The sequence below is a fragment of the Acinonyx jubatus genome, chromosome C1, assembly GCF_027475565.1.
Source record: "Acinonyx jubatus isolate Ajub_Pintada_27869175 chromosome C1, VMU_Ajub_asm_v1.0, whole genome shotgun sequence".
Lineage (NCBI taxonomy): Eukaryota > Metazoa > Chordata > Mammalia > Carnivora > Felidae > Acinonyx > Acinonyx jubatus.
Window position 1 is genome coordinate 72,466,090 of NC_069381.1, and position 18,441 is coordinate 72,484,530.

The following is an 18,441-nucleotide window of genomic DNA, read 5'->3' on the forward strand; positions in this document are numbered from 1 at the left end:
TCATCCAGTCAGAAGACTTGGGACTCAACCCAAGGCATTTTATCTCAATTGCATACTTTATCCACTATGACGTTTGGCCTCTCTGCTGCTCTTGATGGCTCTGGCCTAGTTCGTTCGTTTGTTCGTTCATTCATTCATTCCTTGAGCAAATACCTATATGCCAGGTGCTCACCTTGGTGCTGGAGATACATTTGTAAGCAAGCCAGACAAGGCCTCTGCTCTCACGGAGGGCACATTCTAGCAGGGCCCAGGTGCCAAATTTAATCAGCGATTCCCATAGGGCTTAAGGGCTGGTGGAAGCCATTATTTATTTTTCTCTTCTGTTTTTTGTCCCAGTTTGTAATGAATTAGAGTTTGATTAGCTGCAACAGAGCAATCATGACGACAGGGAGAGGAATAGTGTCCTTTCGACCACCCTTATCCAAAAGCTGTGTGTAATTAGAAAAATCAAACCCTCCTTCTCATATTCTCTACCCGGGCTGGCAGAGGTCTGTTTATTCCGTAGATAAGTAATTATGTTATTTTGTTCTTTCATTAAAAAATATATTATCTGTTTCAAAGAATGGTGTGAATCTCAGACTAGGAGACTGGATACTCCTGATGAAGGATAAATTTCAGAGTATTAAGTTGTTGCCGAGCCAACAGCAACGGTTCTGAATGCTGTTCAGATGACTCAACAGTATGGGTCAGGAAGGCACTTAGCTGGCTGATGACTCAGCCTCTCCCCGTGTCTTGTACCACAGAAGACTGTCAGGAAGGCCTGTGTCAAATGGCGTTAGGATGAACCAGTTTTCCCCCTTGATGCACAGCCCCTGAACTTGAATGGCTGCCAGATGGCATGGGTGCTAGAACATGAGCATTTAGGGTATGATGCAATCACAGGAAGTTTGGAGACTGAAATCCTTTTAAAGGCAATGCTATGTTTGATAGGAAACAGCATTATAAAAAGACTAATCACCAAGTGAGTAGCCATGGGGAACTAAAATCATTCTTGCAGGAGAAGCTCCTGGGCCTGGTGATGTCTCTACGGCCTGCCTTGTGTCAGAGATTCTGGCGGGATGTAACATGAGCCCGTGACACCAGCAGGCCCGAACCAGGCTATACATTGGTCTCAGCATGGTCCTTAGCTTCTGAGCAAACGGCCAAGAGGGGACTGGAAGAATCAGTATGGGTCCTAGAAGGTCTGGTTCAGAGAGGGCCTGGAGACAGTAGCGACTCAAGAAGGCTGATTCGAGCCAACGGGCGTCAGGGGATCTGGAGACCATCCTGGTGCCGATCGCACATCCCGTGGGGACATCATCATCATTCCGGGCCCGATGTGGCCGCCGTTGTGTACAGGAGGCCCTCTCGTTATGTGTTTGCTGTGTGAGGCGTGACTCCTCCTGATGGCCTTCCCTTTCCAGCCCTGTGGCGTTGCGTTGCCCTGTTGTCACAGTCCCTCTCCATAGTAACAGACGCTTCCACTGAGTTAACACCTCAACCCATTAAGCTTAAGTGCTTTTCAAAACATTTTATTATTGGCTGAGTGTTTGTGAAGCAGCTTACCTTGGGCTCCCATCGGCTTCAAGAGGTTTTGTGCCGTCTTGTATTCCAGAGGAGCTGTGGCACAAGCCCAGCACATTCTAGCGTGTGTAACTCCGCCCCTCCCTTCCCGCTCTCTCCAAAGAGCGTGATGCCACTCTTGGGAAGGCCACGAAGAATTTTGATTTCGTCCTTTATACCACCGCCTGGCCAATTTAAACAGGGACATTATCCCCTTTAAAAAAGTGTTTTGGGGCACCTGGGTGGCTCAGTTGGTTAAGCGTCCGGCTTCAGTTCAGGTCATGATCTCACAGTCCATGGGTTTGAAACCCCGCATCGGGATCTGTTCTGACCGTTCAGAGCCTGGAGCCTGCTTCAGATTCTGTGTCTCCCTCTCTCTCCCTGCCCCTTCCCCGCTTTTGCTCTGTCTCTCTCTCTCAAAAATAAACATTAAAAAGAAATTTAAAAATGTTTTAAGGGTGCTTGGGTGGCTCAGTTGGTCAAGTGTCTGACTTTTTTTTTAAATTTTTTTTTAATGTTTACTTATTTTTGAGAGAGACAGAGACAGAATGTGAGTAGGTTGGGGGAGACAGAGAGGGAGACACAGAAGCAGAAGCAGGCTCCAGGCTCCGGGCTGTCAGCACAGAGCCTGATGCGGGGCTCAAACTCACGAGCTCTGAGATCATGACCTGAGCTGCAGTCGGACGCTCAACCGACCGAGCCACCCAGGTGCCCTAAGTGTCTGACTCTTGATTTTGGCTCCAGTCATGATCCCCTGGTTCTTGAGTTAGAGCCCTGCCTTCAGCTCCACGCTGACAGTTTGGAGTCTACTTGGGATTCTCTCTCTCTGCCCCTCCTCCTCTCCCTCTCTCTCAAAATAAAATAAATAAATTTAAAAAATGTTTTTAATTGTATGTTACATGGATGGAATCTGCCCACCAGAGTCAGGCAATGAGCACGTGACTACACGAGTGAAGCTTTCCGTGCTGATCTATCGAGTGAGAAACCTCGTGGACCATGTTCTCTGCATCCCTTCTGAGACCCTTCCTGATATCAAAGGCTTTAACTTCTGTTGGCAGCCAGACACCTCTGTGTGCATTCCTGCTGCAATCACGATGTGATAGTTTGGCCATCCCAAGGAAATAATATTCCTTGGAATATTATAAATAATAATATTTATTAACATCTTGCAAACTTACTTAAGTAGCCACACCAGTCTTTATTATGTAAGTGTAGTGTTATGTAAGAGCCAAGAATCTTGAGCAAAGTTGACCCATTCATGATGTATCTTCAGAGACCCATTTCAGTTTGTGCACACGGGTAAGGGGTGGGGGTAATAAATATCAGAAGGTCATGGTCTGCAATAGATATAACAAATAAGGTACTGACTGTAACAGAACCACGACATGTTTCTGTCCCTGACGTAGGATTTGCAATATAATTTGCATGCCATGAATTCGATAGGTAGGTTATGCAAAGACTTGAAAAAAGAGCTCTCAAGCCACGGTGTATTTTGGCAGATAAATTCCAGCCATGAGATTCTGATTTCAGGCCCTTGTAAGAGGATTTCAGGGGCAGCATCTAGTCTTGAGGCAGGTAGATAGTGGTGAGATGGCTAATCATGAATAATTTTAAAATCAATCCCTGGCTAAGTGTGGTGAGCTGAAAATCACCTCCCGGCTTTGGGCTGCAGGGGGCGCCGAAGCCATCGTGGGCACACGGTAGGAAACAGAAGAAGCAAAGCTCTGCATTCCTTCCTCCAATCCCATGCCTGCCCTTCAATCGCTCTGAGACGGAAGATGTCTTTTCCTGAAGTTTCCTGGAGCCGCGGAGAGCCCCACATCTGGAGGGTCTCTGAACTGGAGTGTGATGAGAAAACCCAGGTCAGGAGGAGCTGGCAAGGCGGGAAGAGCGGTTCCAGCCACAAGACTGGAGGAGGGGTGTTGGGCCACAGGTGTGCCTCCACCTTTGTGATGGGAGATGGTGGGCAAGGCAGTGTTTGCATTTTGCCAATCAGACACGCTTCTGAAAACCCTCCCCCACCCCCACCCCGTGACCCCCTATCCTCAAGTATGGCCTTGATTGGGTGAACCTAAAATATTCCCATGGTATATTGATGACAGCTAAATTGTCATGGCACACCTTCATGTTTATTTTGAGCACTGCTTTTCAGCCATCCCACAGATTCTCTGTATTTGTGGCACAATGTTTTTTTGTGTTTTTTGTTTTAATGTTTATTTATTTATTTTTTTAGAGAGAGAGCAGAGGAAGTACAGAGGGAGAGGGAGAAAGAGAGAATCTCAAGCAGGTTCTGCTGCTCAGAGTGGAGAAGTCCTATGCGTGGCTCAAACTCAGAAAGCATCAGATCATGACCTGAGCCAAAATCAAGAGTCGGATGCGTCATCGACTGAGCCACTCAGGTGCCCCAAAAAAGAAGCTTAATTTTCTCTCCTTATTTCTTTTGCTTCAAAGTTTATTTATTTTAAGAGGGTGGGGAGGGGGCAGAGAAAGAGGGAAAGAGGGAGAGAGAATCCCAAGCAGGCTCTGCTGTCAGCACAGAGCCTGACATGGGGCTCGAACCCATGAACCCATGAGATAGAAACCTGAGCCGAAATCAAGAGTCGCCTGAGCCACCCAGGTGCCCGTATGGCACGTTTCTTTTTCACCCCCGAGCACCAGGCCACGCACCTGTTTTCACTCTCAGGTCTTCTTTGTGTCTTGTCTTTACTCACAAGTGATGATGATGATGATAGCAGCCGACATTTATATAACGCTAGGGGCTTTTCGAACATTAACTTGTTTAATCTTCATAAAACCCCTTTTAGGTTGGTACTATTATTATTATTCCCCTTTTGCAGATGAGGAAAATGAGGCACAGAAGTTAAGTCACGTAAGATCACATTCTGGTAAGTAGTGGAGCCAAGGATTCATGTCCTTTCTTGCCGGCTTTGCCATCTGTGATCTTAACCACTCCTGCATCTTGAATGGTGTAGGAGCATGCATCAACACTGTCATTCAGAGCACCCAAAAAGGCTGTGGAAATGTGTGCCTTCCCATGCTTGTATGGGTGCCTTCAGACATTTATTGACCACCTACCCCCTACCCGACCACCACGCTGGGGATAAGACCAAGACAGACATGAGCTTATAGTCTTTTTGAAGTCGACACATTACACAAGAATCACAGTGATCTGTAATGAAGCGTATGCTGGACAAAGTTTAAAAGAACAGTAGTCACCTTTATTGAGCATTTTGCGACATATTGCTAGCCACTGTTCTTGGGGCTTTGATGGGTTTCCTCATTTAATTCTTTCATGCAAGCACAGTTTTTATCCCCATTTTACAGATGAGGAAACGGAGGTAAAGCAAGGTTGTGTAATTGCTGAGCGATACAGCTATTTAACGGCGGAGCCAAGACCATGGGAGAACACATTTGGAAGGTAAACCTAGCTTGAAAATTAGGGACTTTAGTTCCAATCAACTGGCAAGCGGTACTCATTGAAATAACCAGATATGAAAGGTTCTTCATTCATTTAGCCATTCAAAAGCTTTTATCCAGCATCTTGGATATGCAAAACATCCAAGGAGGGGGTGGTGGCCTGTGGTGGGTGGATACAAATGTGGATAAGGTAGAGTGTTTACATTTGCAATTAAGAAAATACGATTCAGTGGCCAATCCGATATTAAGTATTTAAGGTATAAGGATAAAAATTGCTCCTTGGTCTCAAATTGATGAGCATTCGGATAGAGTGAAGGCAGGCAAGTTGGCTCATGTTTATACGTGCACACACAGCATGACGGAATGAAGAGTGTGGACGAGAAGGGAGGAAGCTGTACCTATGGCCTAGGTTTTTGCACTGGAACTCCAACTATGTAGCTTCTAGAACATTAGACACAAAGGCCCGGAACCCTCACTGTATAGATGGAAGTTGTCAGAAGCCAGAGAAATGTTTGCAAACTGACAAATACTGCTTCAAGTATCCCTTTCAGCCCCTAAGACTGTATGAATCGTAACCTGTAAATGATTGTTAATTTTTCCATACATAAACAGGATACTTGTCAAGGCTTTGCCAATCTGCAATTTGGGGAACACAGTACTACGAAGTCTTCCCAGAGTCAGTGAGAGGAACTTCAAAGGAAGATGGGAAAGCCCAGAAAACATGAAGGAAGTGCTCCTGGGGGTATCTTGGGTTGGAGCTTGGAGGTGACGGAGAAGAGAATTGTGGGACTGCTGGAAGCCATTGTTGGCTGGAATGAAGGAAGGCTATAGGTAATAGCGTGGGGCCAAATGGTAGCATTTGGGACGTCTGGGAAAGAAGAATATGACCAGGAGGAATGTTTTCCCAGGTTTAAACTGTTTTCCTATTCATTACCACAATGCCTACGTCAATTACCTGCATAAAGTGCCTTGGGCCGTCTGTACAATGTTTGGTTGCTTTGGGTAACCGGGAGGGGAGTGTCTAATACCAAGTTTTAGAAACTACGGTAGAGGACGAGGCCTCCAAAGCCTCCTACTTGGAGCAGAAGTTTTATAATCTACTTGCACAACTAACCTTTAACATTCATCTGGAGCCTTTATATCTTTCTTCTTCGAGAACCCTCTTTAAGTTGGGCCCTGCTCACCAGCTGGAGTTGGGGGCAAGAATGCAGAAAGGAGTGAGAGTTTCCTATTTTCTTTAGAGAGCGACTTATATCCTGAGCACTACCAGTGGTGGAGACGGACAGAAAGAGGAAGACACAGGAGAAGGAAGGCAAAGGCACATATGGAGGGCACCACCCGGTAACTCCACTCCGGTTCCTGTGAGCTGTTTCCTTGGCTGATGCTGCGTTAAGAGCTACGTGGATTCATTTATTACGGTCCTTTTGTCTGTCATTCAAGTGTGTACATGATTTTTTTTCTTGTGTTCTTTTTTTTTTTTTTAGCGTTTATTTATTTTTGAGAGACAGAGTGTGAGTGGGGGAGGAGCAGACAGAGAGGGAGACACAGAATCTGAAGCAGGCTCCAGGCTCTGATTTGTCAGCATGGAGCCTGACGTGGGGCTCGAACTCACGAACCATGAGATCATGATCTGAGCTGAAGTCGGATGCTTAACCAACAGAGCCACCCAGATGCCGCTCTTATGTTCTTCTTTCAGCCCCAAAGCAACCAAGCACAGTCAATAAGCAGCTACCAAGGGTGGGGTGAGGGGAATGTCCTACCAATCATCTGTCTTAAGGATGCCATCTTGGCAAGACTGTCCTGTCTGTGCCAGTCAGGGAGGAATAAAGGCAGACCATCACATACATTAGATTTAGAGGCATTCTGAGGGAACTTAGGAGAGGGTGGATTCTTCTGGAGAACTTTGCCTCAAGCCCTGAATGCAGTCTCTCAAGAGCAGAACATGGATATTTCCTCAGACAGCCAGAGCATTTTTGTGTTATCTTAATAGTACATAAAAGCTATTTGCTGTAATAAAAATTACACCAGGCTTGGCATCTGAAGACTCAGGTTCTGAGATCTGGCTCTTTTACTTCCTAGCTACGGCCGAGTTGCCTCTTTCAGAGCAAAGTAATGAAGGGCAAATGAGAAGCGTTATGACAACACATTGTAAACTGTAAAGTTGTGCAAATATTAGTTAGTTTGTTATTGTTACCTAGCAATATGCAGGGATTGTCCTCGTCTAGGTTCTAGTTAAGTAGCCAGGGTCTGTGTAACCAAGTGCTTGGCAGTTTCCATTATAACTGAAGGGTGAAATTAGATGATAATACGGGTTTCATTTTGAAGACGTAGAAGAAACCACAGGTAAACCGCATACCGTTTTCCTGAACAGTTGCTTTGGGTGGTAACTACGAATTCCTTCTCGCCAGGGATTGGGTGAGGAGGATTGTGTTTAATACCAAGGATTGTATTTAACTCCCCCACACCCCACCTCAGCATTTTGTCTTGGGTGTTGCTGAAGGCTTGGCACCCTTAACAGCTCCTTCCCTTCCCAGCCATAGCTGCTGCTGCTTCTTCGTCGTCTTCTTTCTTTTTATTTCTTCTACTTTCTTCTTTTAAGTAGGCTCCACTCCCAGTGCAGAGCCCAATGCATGGCTCAAACTCACGACCCTGAGATCATGACCTGAGCTGAAATCAAGAGTCGGCTGCTTCGCTGGCTGAGCCACCCAGGCATTTGAGCCATAGCTGCTCTGCTTCTTAAGCATCTCCCCTCCGTAGTGAGTGATCTTTCTCGCCCGTCTTCCAAACCTGATCCCACTGTAGCCTGGGCTCAGTGGCTGACCCCCTGCTTCCGTTCCAGTTCCTGCTCTCTGTCTCCTCCCTCAAACGCAGTGCTTCAGAGTCTCCCTTGCTTTCTACGGTCCTCTTCCCGCACATTCTCATCGCCCGAGAGGGGAGGTATGAGACTCGGGTTCCGTATTCCCGTCTGGGAGCAGTCTGCATTCTGCTGGAGGATGTATTTAGGTGTTTGGACTGAAGGGTCTTTTCATGCTCCTTAGCACCCACCGAAGTGCACTTTCTGATGGACAGATGTTCAGGGAGCACTTTTACGTGGCTGCTTTTCCACTCCTGTGACTCTTCCGTAGTTCACCGGGCAGTCTCTTGGAAGCTCCCATAATTGCACACTACATTATGTTGCGAACAAGGAGTCACTTCTTTCTGTTTGGGAGGACACCTCTGAGTCTCAGTCAGCCCTGAGAGCCTTTCCTATGCTGCCCTCCCTGCCAGGCCCTGCTACCCCATACACCATTTTCTTAATGGTGTTTTTTTGCATATTCCCGGGACATATTATCCTATGTCCACTTGTGCCTAAATTTTCAGATCTTTCCAGCAGTCCACCTTGACCTCAAGGATAACTTTCTTCCTTTTTTTTTTTTAAATGTTTATTCATTATTTTTGAGAGCGCACAAGTAGGGGAGGGGCAGAGAGAGAGGGGGACAGAGAATCAGAAGCAGGCTCTTACCTCACAGCAGTGAGCCTGATGTGGGGCTCGCACTCATGAACTGTGAGATCATGACCTGAGCCGAAGGGACTCTCAACCAATTGAACCACCCAGGTGCCCCAAGGATCACTTTCTTACATGCTGGCGACATCAACTGTCTGGCCTTGCCTCCGTTTTGATACCTTTGGTCTCTGCTGAGGTTTGGGGTGAATGGTCCCCATCTCAGGGCTCACCTCACCGGTCCCAAAGATCCCCTCCCTCCCAGCTCCGGGACTTATCTGCGTATCCTGTCTCCAGTCCCCACAGTTGGAGCTGGGAAGAAAGAGCTTCTGGGCAAGATGCCACCAGCAAGCCTGTCTCCCTAAGAACAGACCTCTTTTCTCGCTGGTGGAAACCTACCCCTTCTCTCACAGCTGTGTGAAAAGAAGCCAAATGCCCATTCTTAATGTGTAACAACTGAGGCTCACATGCAAACTGCTGTTATCTCAGCAGGAGAGCAATTTGCAACCATTTAAACTCCTTTCACTCTTCCTTTCTCCTCCGTGCATGGTTATACACACACCAGTCCATATTTATTAGTGCAGATGGTGAGAAACTCGTCATTGAAAGGGCTTAGAGCACAGAAGGAAATGGATTTTTGGCCTCACTCTGGCCTTATAAACAAGAAGGCTTGAATGATTTTTAGGTTCCTGATTCTTGCCTCAGAAGAGCACAGTTTGCTTCTCTCCAAACACAAGAGGTTGTAAATTGGTAATTCATCTCAGCCAAAGGCCACATGATGAGCAATTGTAGAAGTGTTTTTTTCCTTGTTGTGCAAAGAAGGAACCCGACATCTGAGTGTGGGTTCCAGCTGGTGTTTTCCTTTCACCATTTGCAGCCCAAAGGCACGGTCTTGGCCAGGCCTGGGCTCGCAATACGACTCCTGCCTTTTACCTACAGCACCATTGCCACCATGGCCATCCCAAGGGGAAGTCAGCTCAGCATTTCCACGTGACGTCGTCTTCTTCTTCTTCTTCTTCTTCTTGTAGCTAAAAAATAAATCAGTTCTAATAAAAACATTTATACTATATTCTTTATTGTCAGCTAATCCTGCCTGAACTCATTAAATGGCAGTGTGTGGGTTATTTGCTGTCAGTGAAATTATCAAAGGCATTTTTCAGCTGGGGCACCAGGAAAACATATGCTTCAATGCCAACTAAAACAATAATGAGGAAATGTTATGATCAGTCTTGACCAGATGACCCTGCCCATTTTAGATTAGTTCTTAATTTCAGCACAAGGGTCATCCTGTGAATTCTTACAATAAGTCACTGCTCACCACTCACATGAAAAAGATGTGACTTATTAGAAAACTCACTGTACTCATTGCAGTTAATGAGATGTGGAAAGCTTTGTAATTTGATTTGCTGGGCCATATGCTGTAAAGGGATACTGCTGATTTCATTCCTCCGTATTTAATTTAAGCAGTATGCAATACCTTCTTCATATGGCTACTTATATAATAAAAATTAACTTGGGGTATAAAAAATACACCATTGTGGGGTTTATTACTTGGTGTGGTTCAGTTTCAAGTGTTTTTCATGGAAACATCTGTAAGTAATGTGTGTGGGTCTAATTTTAAATCCCGCCAAATATTTTCCATTTAACATTTGGTTTAACTGACAAGCCCGCAGAGGTGGTTTTCAGAGTTGTTGGTAACAGATACGTACAGTATTCCCAAGGCTATAGCCTTCTTTTTTTTTTTTTTTTTAATGGCAGACAGATAACAGTAATCCAAAACTCGGTTTTTGAACTTTTTAGCATTTCAGTGGATACAAACGGCAGTTGAGAATGTAGGCACTTCTAACCCTTAAAGACCAAGCTGCGGTTTAATCTAGTATCCCCTAAAATTACCTTGTTTATGACTTTTGTTTCAACATCTGCGGCCAAGGATTCGGGTGGCAGATTCTCTGGAAGGCTGACTGTGGGAAAGAGACCCTTCAGGACAGGGGCTTGCCTCCCCTCTGAAGAGAGGGGGAGGGAGGAGGACTGACAGTCTGAGACATGGGCCAATGCCCAGGGAGGTCTGATCCTCCAGAGAGGTTCTAGAACGCCATTCTATTTTTCTACGGTTGAAAAAAATACATATTTTTTTTCAAATATACAAATATAAATATATGTGTATATATCCTTGCTCAATTTTTAGGGGGCACCCAGGCCCCCTGGACTATCCAAGGATCTGGTCAGCAGCTGGTCAGTAATACAACCACCAAACGAGGAGGTGAGGTTGCCGGATAAAATAGAGAACCCCGAGTTGAATGTGAACTTCATATAAACAACAAATATTTTTTTAGTATAACGACGAGCCGCAGCCTGCCACACTTTTGCTTGCTCAGTCGGGCACCCCTACCACCGGCCTGGTGACTGCGTGTCGTTCCAGGCCAGGAAGCCTTATCCGGGTTGTGTGATGACGGCGGCCGGGCGTGAGCCACAAGCGCCCCCACCCCTCCGGGCTGGGGGTGGGCGCCGCGCTCCGCTTGGAAACGCGCCCGATCGCACCGGGGCGTCGCGGCACCGCCAGCTCAGCACCGGGCCGGGCACGAGGCGGGGACCCCCAGAAACATACCGAAACCGTCTCCATGGCTGCCTCTGAAATAAAGCGGTGTGTGTGGGAAGAGAAACTCGAGGGGGAAGTTCAGCAACCAACGCAGAGGTGTGGAGTGAAACCTCGGGGGGGGGGAAAAACTGCCGGTTTTGCTTCGAGGGAATGGAGTTGTGCAACTCGCGTTGCGAAATTTCACCCGGTTGATTCTGTGAGAACTGAAGTTTGCTTTAATTGTCAATTAAAGCGAAGGGGGCCCGGGGGCGCGGGGAGCCGCAGGAGTGGGAACCAGCGTGGGTCCGATGACGGGGCCGGCCGCTGGGGGTCAGGATGCGCTTGCCGAGCGTCCCTGCCGCGGGCCGGACTTACCCGAGACACCGAGGCCCCGCCTGAGAAGTTGATGGAAGGCGCGCCTTAGGTGTCCCCGCAGCCGGCCGGCCTCCCCCCCCCCCCCCAGCGCCCCGGGAGCCCCTTATTTGCGAGGCCCATCTAGGCCCGCGCGCGCGTCAGGTACTAAATTGCCTTTATGAGAGCCGAGCAGGCTTGCCGATGACAACGCTCTGATAACAAAAGAAGTGTGGCCTTGTCGAAGATTTTATGTAAAAGGAAATGGTTCATTTGAATTCAGAAGGAATATTAAAACAGGCCGGGAAGATCCAAGCCTTGGATTTTCTGCCTTGTGACTCGCTTCTTAGAACTCGTTTAAGAAAAAAGAGAGGCGGGGGGGGGGGGGGGGGGGTTGGGGGAGGAAAAGGAAACACTACCCAAAATATCCAACCACGGTTTAATTTTTGTTTGCCGCTTCTGTTTTCTTCAGATCAAGGTTGCCTTCTTGTTAACCCTGGACTGCAGCGGCAGAAAATTAGATTGCCTTCGCTGAGGGATTAACCAGAAACAAGAGTTAGGGAATGTGGAAGCCTTGAGAGACTGGAAATCAGCGAGTTTGAAATGTTTGAAAGAAAAAAAAAAAATCTTCAGTGGCTTAAGAGCTTCACTAAGACACTTTTATTTTATTTATTTATTTATTTATTTATTTATTTTTTACGTTTCTTTATTTTTGAGACAGAGAGAGACAGAGCATGAACGGGGGAGGGTCAGAGAGAAAGGGAGACACAGAATCTGAAACAGGCTCCAGGCTCTGAGAGGTCAGCACAGAGCCCACCGCAGGGCTTGAACTCACGGACAGCAAGATCATGACCTGAGCCAAAGTCAGCCGCTTAACCGACTGAGCCACCCAGGCGCCCCACTAAGACGCTTTTAAAAAAGAACCCAAATTGCCCTTATTTAAGAGCGTTGGAGATCCAGATATGAGTCCTGTTACTTTGGCCAAGAAGTCCACTTACTCATTCTGTCTTTTCTCCCCGTTTTTATTTAAAAAAAAAATTTTTTTAGTGTTTTTATTTTTGAGAGAGAGAGAGAGAGAGAGAGAGAGAGGGACACACAGGATCTGAAGCTGTCAGCACAGAGCCTGACGGGGGCTTGAACTCAGGAGCGGAGAGATCACGACTTGAGCTGAAGTTGATTGCTTAACTGACTGAACCACCCAGGTACCCCTACCCACCCACCCCCCATTCTGTGTGTCTTTAATGCTTAATGGAAATGCTGGGATTCCCACTCAATCACTAACCAGGAGTCTCATGCCAACTGTATGATTTGTTTTGCAAAGACTGATGTTTTTGTTGAAGCCTCACGTTTCTGTTCCTTTTGGTGATGGTACGTGGAAGAAAGAACGGGTGCCTTTCTCAGGACCTGAATAAGAGGGAAATGTGTCACATCTTTCCACTGGGCCCGAGTGTTTTTCTGTGGCAGGGCTGCTTGGTCTGGGAGTGATGTTAAAGGACTCTCTCACAAACTGCTAACTTGGCTTAGAGACGCTCTATTCTGAACACTCATTCATTCACTTATCCAACCAGCATTTATTAAGCACTCAGTGTATGTGTGGTGCAGTGCTAGGTGTGAGGGATATGGAGTCTACTTGCACAGAGTCATGATCTCATCTTCCAGGAGCTTGGGGTCTGGTGGGGAACCAGACGATGTGAAGAGAGATCGAGGTTATTCTACTGTGTTGGAAGAGTCAACCTGCTTGTCCTCTCTGCCGTCTAAAAGATGAGAAAAACCCAGGCTGGTTCGTATGGTTTCATAAGCAAGTGGTGTATCAGCAATAACAACAAAGTTCAGTTTAATTTCACAGTGGCAGGTGTCCGTCCTTGCTGGCCGACCCCTGCCTTTTGTAGGGGTCCTTTTTCCTCCTCCAGTGACCCAAGTGCCCTTTGAAGCCACACCCCCTGCCTGCAAACCAGTAGGATAAAATGGGGATGGGGGCAGTGAGCAGGCTGACACCCGTACTGTCTGACTTTGTAACCAGCTGTTGAATGGCTTGACACGGCATTACTGTGAGAATGGGGAACCGTTCTTTTCTTTCTGGAAGGAGAAGCCAGAAGTTTATTTAATCTTTTCTAGGCAACTTATTTTATTGCATTTTTAATTTCCTCTCTTGCATTAACATGACCCTTTTCACTGGCTTCCCACGCCTGGTGCTTAATTACTTATCATTAGCAATGTACACGGGGGCCTTGCTGCATATTTATAAATGTGATCATTAGTACATGGAAAGACAAAGGCTTCCTTAAGACTGTCATTAGTTATTCTGTTTTCATGGAAATGTTCATTAGGAGAAACTACCCACCTGGTTAAATAATTATAATTAAGAATTGGTAATCTCCTTTGCATTTTTAACTTGATTTTCCGTCTGTTTGTATAAAGCTAAACAAGCCTTATTTGGCCAGTATTCTATCTTTCATTTTCACGAGAATCGTCGACAAATGCAGACTCTTTGTCTTTAACCTATAGGCGGTGACGGAGGTGCACGATGGATACAATTTTTGTAACACAGCAGTTGCCTCCAAACCCATTAACCAGCCACGAACGGCGAGTCAGGGAACGGAGTGGAGCATCTCCCGTCCATTTTATTTTCTGGACTTCTGTCGGTGGTGCAAACTGAACTGCAGGCTTGTAACCAAACTTTGCAAAGGGTCTCCTTCGGCTCCTCAACCGCAGAGACGCCAGGCTGCGTGGCCACTGGCCACACCTTTCCTCGGGGCGTGCCAGCCAAGGCAAGTGGCGGTTGGATGGCGTGCGTGGTCCCATGTCCGCGTCCAACTCTTTATATGTTGTTGACTAGGGGTAACCGCAGCAGTGTTGTGGCCGTGGCCCCGCCGACGCGCAGGAGGAGAGAATCCACGAGAAGTCTTCGAATTGCTAGCAAGTGGCCCTGAGGCCCATACATGGCTACGTGTCAGCTGAGCTGAGACAAACGAGGTGACAGAAACACAAGGGAAGGAAGCACGGTTATGCAGCTGCCCACTCCCCTCTGCCCAGACAGGTCCTCGGCGAGCCGCCACCCTGGACTGATGAGAATATGCCAGTGATAAACCACAACTGTGGGAAACACTGGGTGGGGGCATAAATATCATCTGTAAACAATTAGGCAGCCACTGCTCATTCAGTGCCGTTTTGAGAAGCTAAGGAAGTCTGCAATCAGTTATATCTCCAATTACCATAAAAATATATTAGCCATTCATTCATTTATTAATGATTCATCAGTTAACCACACATAATGAGCAAATAATTAGCAGTGCTGTACGGTTGCCAAAATTGAAGAAGTGTTGGCATTTTAAAGATGAAAGGTTGCATTTATGCAAAAGTCTGGCGATGATAAAGTTAATATGGAAGATAATTATAAAAGTGGCTGTCCTATATTACAGACTGAGGTACCACAAAACTTGCCTAATTGAACCGAAATGAATATTCTTCCAAAGTCTGCGTGTTGCCACACACAAACTGCTGAATTTCTCCCGAAGATCTCCCTTCAGTAAGGTGCACTGCACAATACAAGTTAATAAAATGCCAGACAGCTAGACTGTGTTCTTTGTTTGCTTGGTTCAGGGCCTCGTGGAAAACAATAAATTGCATTCATGTCAGCTGAGGCCCATCCCTTTGCTAATTACCGTTTGGTGCTGAAATGACTTCTGTGAAATTGGGAGCATGAGGAAACATACAGCCATACAAGGGAGGCTTTTCAGAGTTTTGCAGTAAATGTGAGATAGGCCTCAGGCACACAGATGTTAAAACAGTGAATTCCCCCACAGATTACACTAATGGAAACCCTGTCAGGGTAAGTCAAATCCGGGTCTGTGGTCAAAATCTAATTAAGGTTTCCGTACTTAAAAAGAATATGAATGCCTGGGGGTGGCGATGAATGTATAAGAAACTCACTTGTTTGTAAAACTGTTAGCATGAATAGTAAGTACCGTGGGGCTGTTACCTGCGATGTAACACCTGCTTTCCGAGTCGCTCTCTGCCTTGCCGCCTGTATCGGGGCGGGTTATTCCAGAGGTCAGCGAACTCGGCTCAGGCCACCGTGGCCTCCCGTCCTCTGTGCCCGGTACCAGGCATGATTTGAGGTCACGGATGAAAATGGATCCTCAGAAGTCTCTCTGGAATCCCAGAGGATGCTTTGCTTTGCCACATGAAAACCACCCCAGATGATTCTGCCCAACTGCCTGGCGCCACTGAGGAAATAGTTGTTGCTGAGGGTGTGGGGCCGGCCAAATCTCCCCTCGTGGGGAAACAAAGGGTCGTCTGCTCCGCGGCGCGCCCTTCAGCCTGCCGGGACTACCTCCCCGAACAGCTGCGGCGTGCAGGCGGGGCCCTGCTTCTAATAGAGGAAATGAATTTATAATGCTACAGCCTCTTCATTTTCACCACGCACAAATTTCCCCTTAAATACTTAAAAACAACACCCAGGGCTGGATATACCTTAAATTTCGAATAAATGAAATCTTAATCCAGTCTGTTGCTGAGTCTGAGTTGTTATTAAAGAAATAAATTTGAAACAGCAAGTGGTTTGAGAATTTTTGAATTTAATTATTTAAATCTACTTAGGGTAACTCTCACGCGCTATTTCAGTTTCCCATTGAGAACATGAATTCTGGGAAAGGTATCCCACGCAGGGCCCTGGAAATATTAACTTTCATGTACAACTGTGGGCTCAGCCGTAGACAGCCAATGCCACCCCCTCCCCCGAAAAGCAGAAGAAAGAAACTGTGAGATTCTTTTTATTTTTTATTTTTTTCCTCCCGATGTAAATTTCAGCCAAGTGATACAGGATATGTTTTTTAAAGAATGAGGAAAGCAAGTTCTCTTCTTTGGACTTTCTGGCCCTCTTCAGATACACTGTCTACGTGTAAACGCTTTGAAGGTCTTTAGAGAGCAGTAGGTTTATACAGTCATTCACTGAGAAAGTCAGGGGGCAAAAGGAGAACAGAGATGATAACCTGAATAATTGAAGTAGCCAGTAACTTATGTAGGGTGTATCTTGGCCTAGCGAGCGTCTGGGGCCGGAATTTCGACATTTGCGAAAATGGGTCTTCTGCCGGGAATGTCCCAAGGGCAATAGCCCCAGGCTTGGGGAGGGCCACCTGGACCTTTTGGTGTCACTTTGCTCCTCCCTTGGAGAGATTCTGCTTCATGACTAGCCCCGGTGGCACCGTTGCCTTAGTTCTGAGAGCAAAGGGCTCCCTTCCTTCCCGATTTTAGCAGTCCGGCTCTTTAATGGCGTCCACACTGGCATGTGGCAGGGGGAAAGTGCAAGATTCGGGCACGAACTTGTGACTTCATCTTTTTCGCCATTTCACCAGGATTTTGGTATGGCACACGTAGGTTTTGGACCCTGGGAGATGGGGTTAAGCTGCCAGACACCTTGTGAAGAATCTTGCTGGGGATTCAGACCTGAGCGAGACAGAAGCCAGGTGTCCCAATCATTCCTATTCTCTGCTGACCATCGGAGAGTAGTCGGGACCTCGTGATTCATCACAACTGCCAAGTGGAACTTTCCCACACCCAACCCGGACTAACAAGAGGATATTGACTTGGAGTGATTTCTAGATTCAGAATTCTATTTTTCCACTCGGTATAAAAATCTTCACAGAAGCCAACATCTTTAAGAAAAAAGCAAATCTGAGTGTGGGGCCCAGCCTCGACCTCTTCCCCAGTAAATGCAAAGGGCTACAGAAATGGCATATTTGGCAACAGTCGGCGGGTGAATGTTTTACAGTGTGGCAGAGCTGAAGAGCACGAGGTGAAGCGGGTTCCACAGGAAGTGAGGTCCAGTGGCTAACAATGGCTCGGAGGTCAAAAGTCTCTGGGTTTATGTTTTTAATAACAGTAGCACAGACTTGTAGCTAATTTGTGGTATTTACTTTTTTTAAAAATCTGCATGCGTTTATGCAATGACTCTCTTTTTTCCAGGTGCAGTGCTGGGCCCTAGGTCTTCAGAGAGGAAACGTCAGGGTTCCTGCTCTTGGGAGACTCTCATTTCTGCTTGGGAAGCAGGCGCTCAAACTTCACGAAGCCAGATTTCTGCATCATTACAATGCCTGGCATGCAGGAGGCCAATAAATGTTTGTTGAATGAATGGATCTGTTAAAAGGGGAGTTGTCGTGTTTCCTGTCTTTCTAAGGAGTTACTGTGTGAGTTAGAGAGTTAACATTTATAATTCATTTTATGCCCCTACATGCTCTATAAGTACAAATTATTAAATATCATCATAGTGAACTAGGGTCCTAAACAGCCAATTACATTTTCTTATGAAGTTGGTGACATTTAGATCCTTTGTTGGGCAGATGGTGTCATATTGCACCTGTTGGAAAAGTAGGCATTTTGGGAAGGGACGTTAATTTAGAACTATTTATAATATAGGAAAACACTGGGCCCCTTAATAAGTGTATTCCTATTGTTTTCTGAGGAAGCAACACAGCTGACCTAGCTCGAAACTATTATTGTTATTTTGTTTCTACCACACTAATTCTTTGTATCAGAGCTTCAGAAATTAAAAGACCATCATTTCTTAAAGCACTAGTCCACATTTCTTCTTCATTTCTGGTATTCTCTTTTCCTCTCTGGATTGACTTTTATTTTTTATTATTAAAACAATTTTTTTTAATGTTTACTTATTTTTGAGAGAGAGAGAGAGAGAGAGAGAGAGAGAGAGAAAGAGACCGAGTGCAAGCAGGGGAGGGGCAGAGAGAGAGGGTGACAGAATCAAAAGCAGGCTCCAGGCTCTGAGCTGTCAGCACAGAGCCTGGCGCGGGGCTTGAACCCACGAACCGTGAGATCATGACCTGAGCCAAAGTTGGACGCTTAACCGACTGAGCCACTCAGGCACCCCTGGATTGGCTTTTAATCCCAATTTGTCCTCAGCTTTCTGTCTCCTTGGCATGTTTCTCCTCTTTGTGTCTGTCTCTCCTCGTCCTTCTCTCTTCCCTGTCTCCATCCTCCTCCCTTTCCCTCTCCTGCCAAGATGTGTCATTCCTCAGGGACACGCCTCACACCGCTTCTGAGCCCAACTGTACCATGGTCC

General features: G+C 46.4%; 1 long non-coding RNA gene across 4 annotated transcripts in view; it reads left to right on the top strand.

Moving 5' to 3' along the window:
- LOC113599270 (uncharacterized) overlaps positions 1-17,908 on the top strand; it is a 35,247-nt gene extending 17,339 nt beyond the window's left edge. Inside the window, exons 2-8 of one of the 4 annotated variants that reach the window (XR_003420036.2) lie at positions 3,776-3,941; positions 4,380-4,427; positions 4,867-4,960; positions 5,572-11,132; positions 12,688-12,734; positions 13,872-15,195; positions 17,331-17,908. This is a non-coding gene — a long non-coding RNA (uncharacterized LOC113599270). Of the gene's footprint in view, positions 1-3,214; positions 3,405-3,775; positions 3,942-4,379; positions 4,428-4,866; positions 4,961-5,571; positions 11,133-12,687; positions 12,735-13,871; positions 15,904-17,330 lie in introns of those variants that run through there. The other 3 variants (XR_008295028.1, XR_008295027.1, XR_008295029.1) reach the window with 3 other exon arrangements.
- The last annotated feature ends 533 nt before the right edge of the window (positions 17,909-18,441 follow it).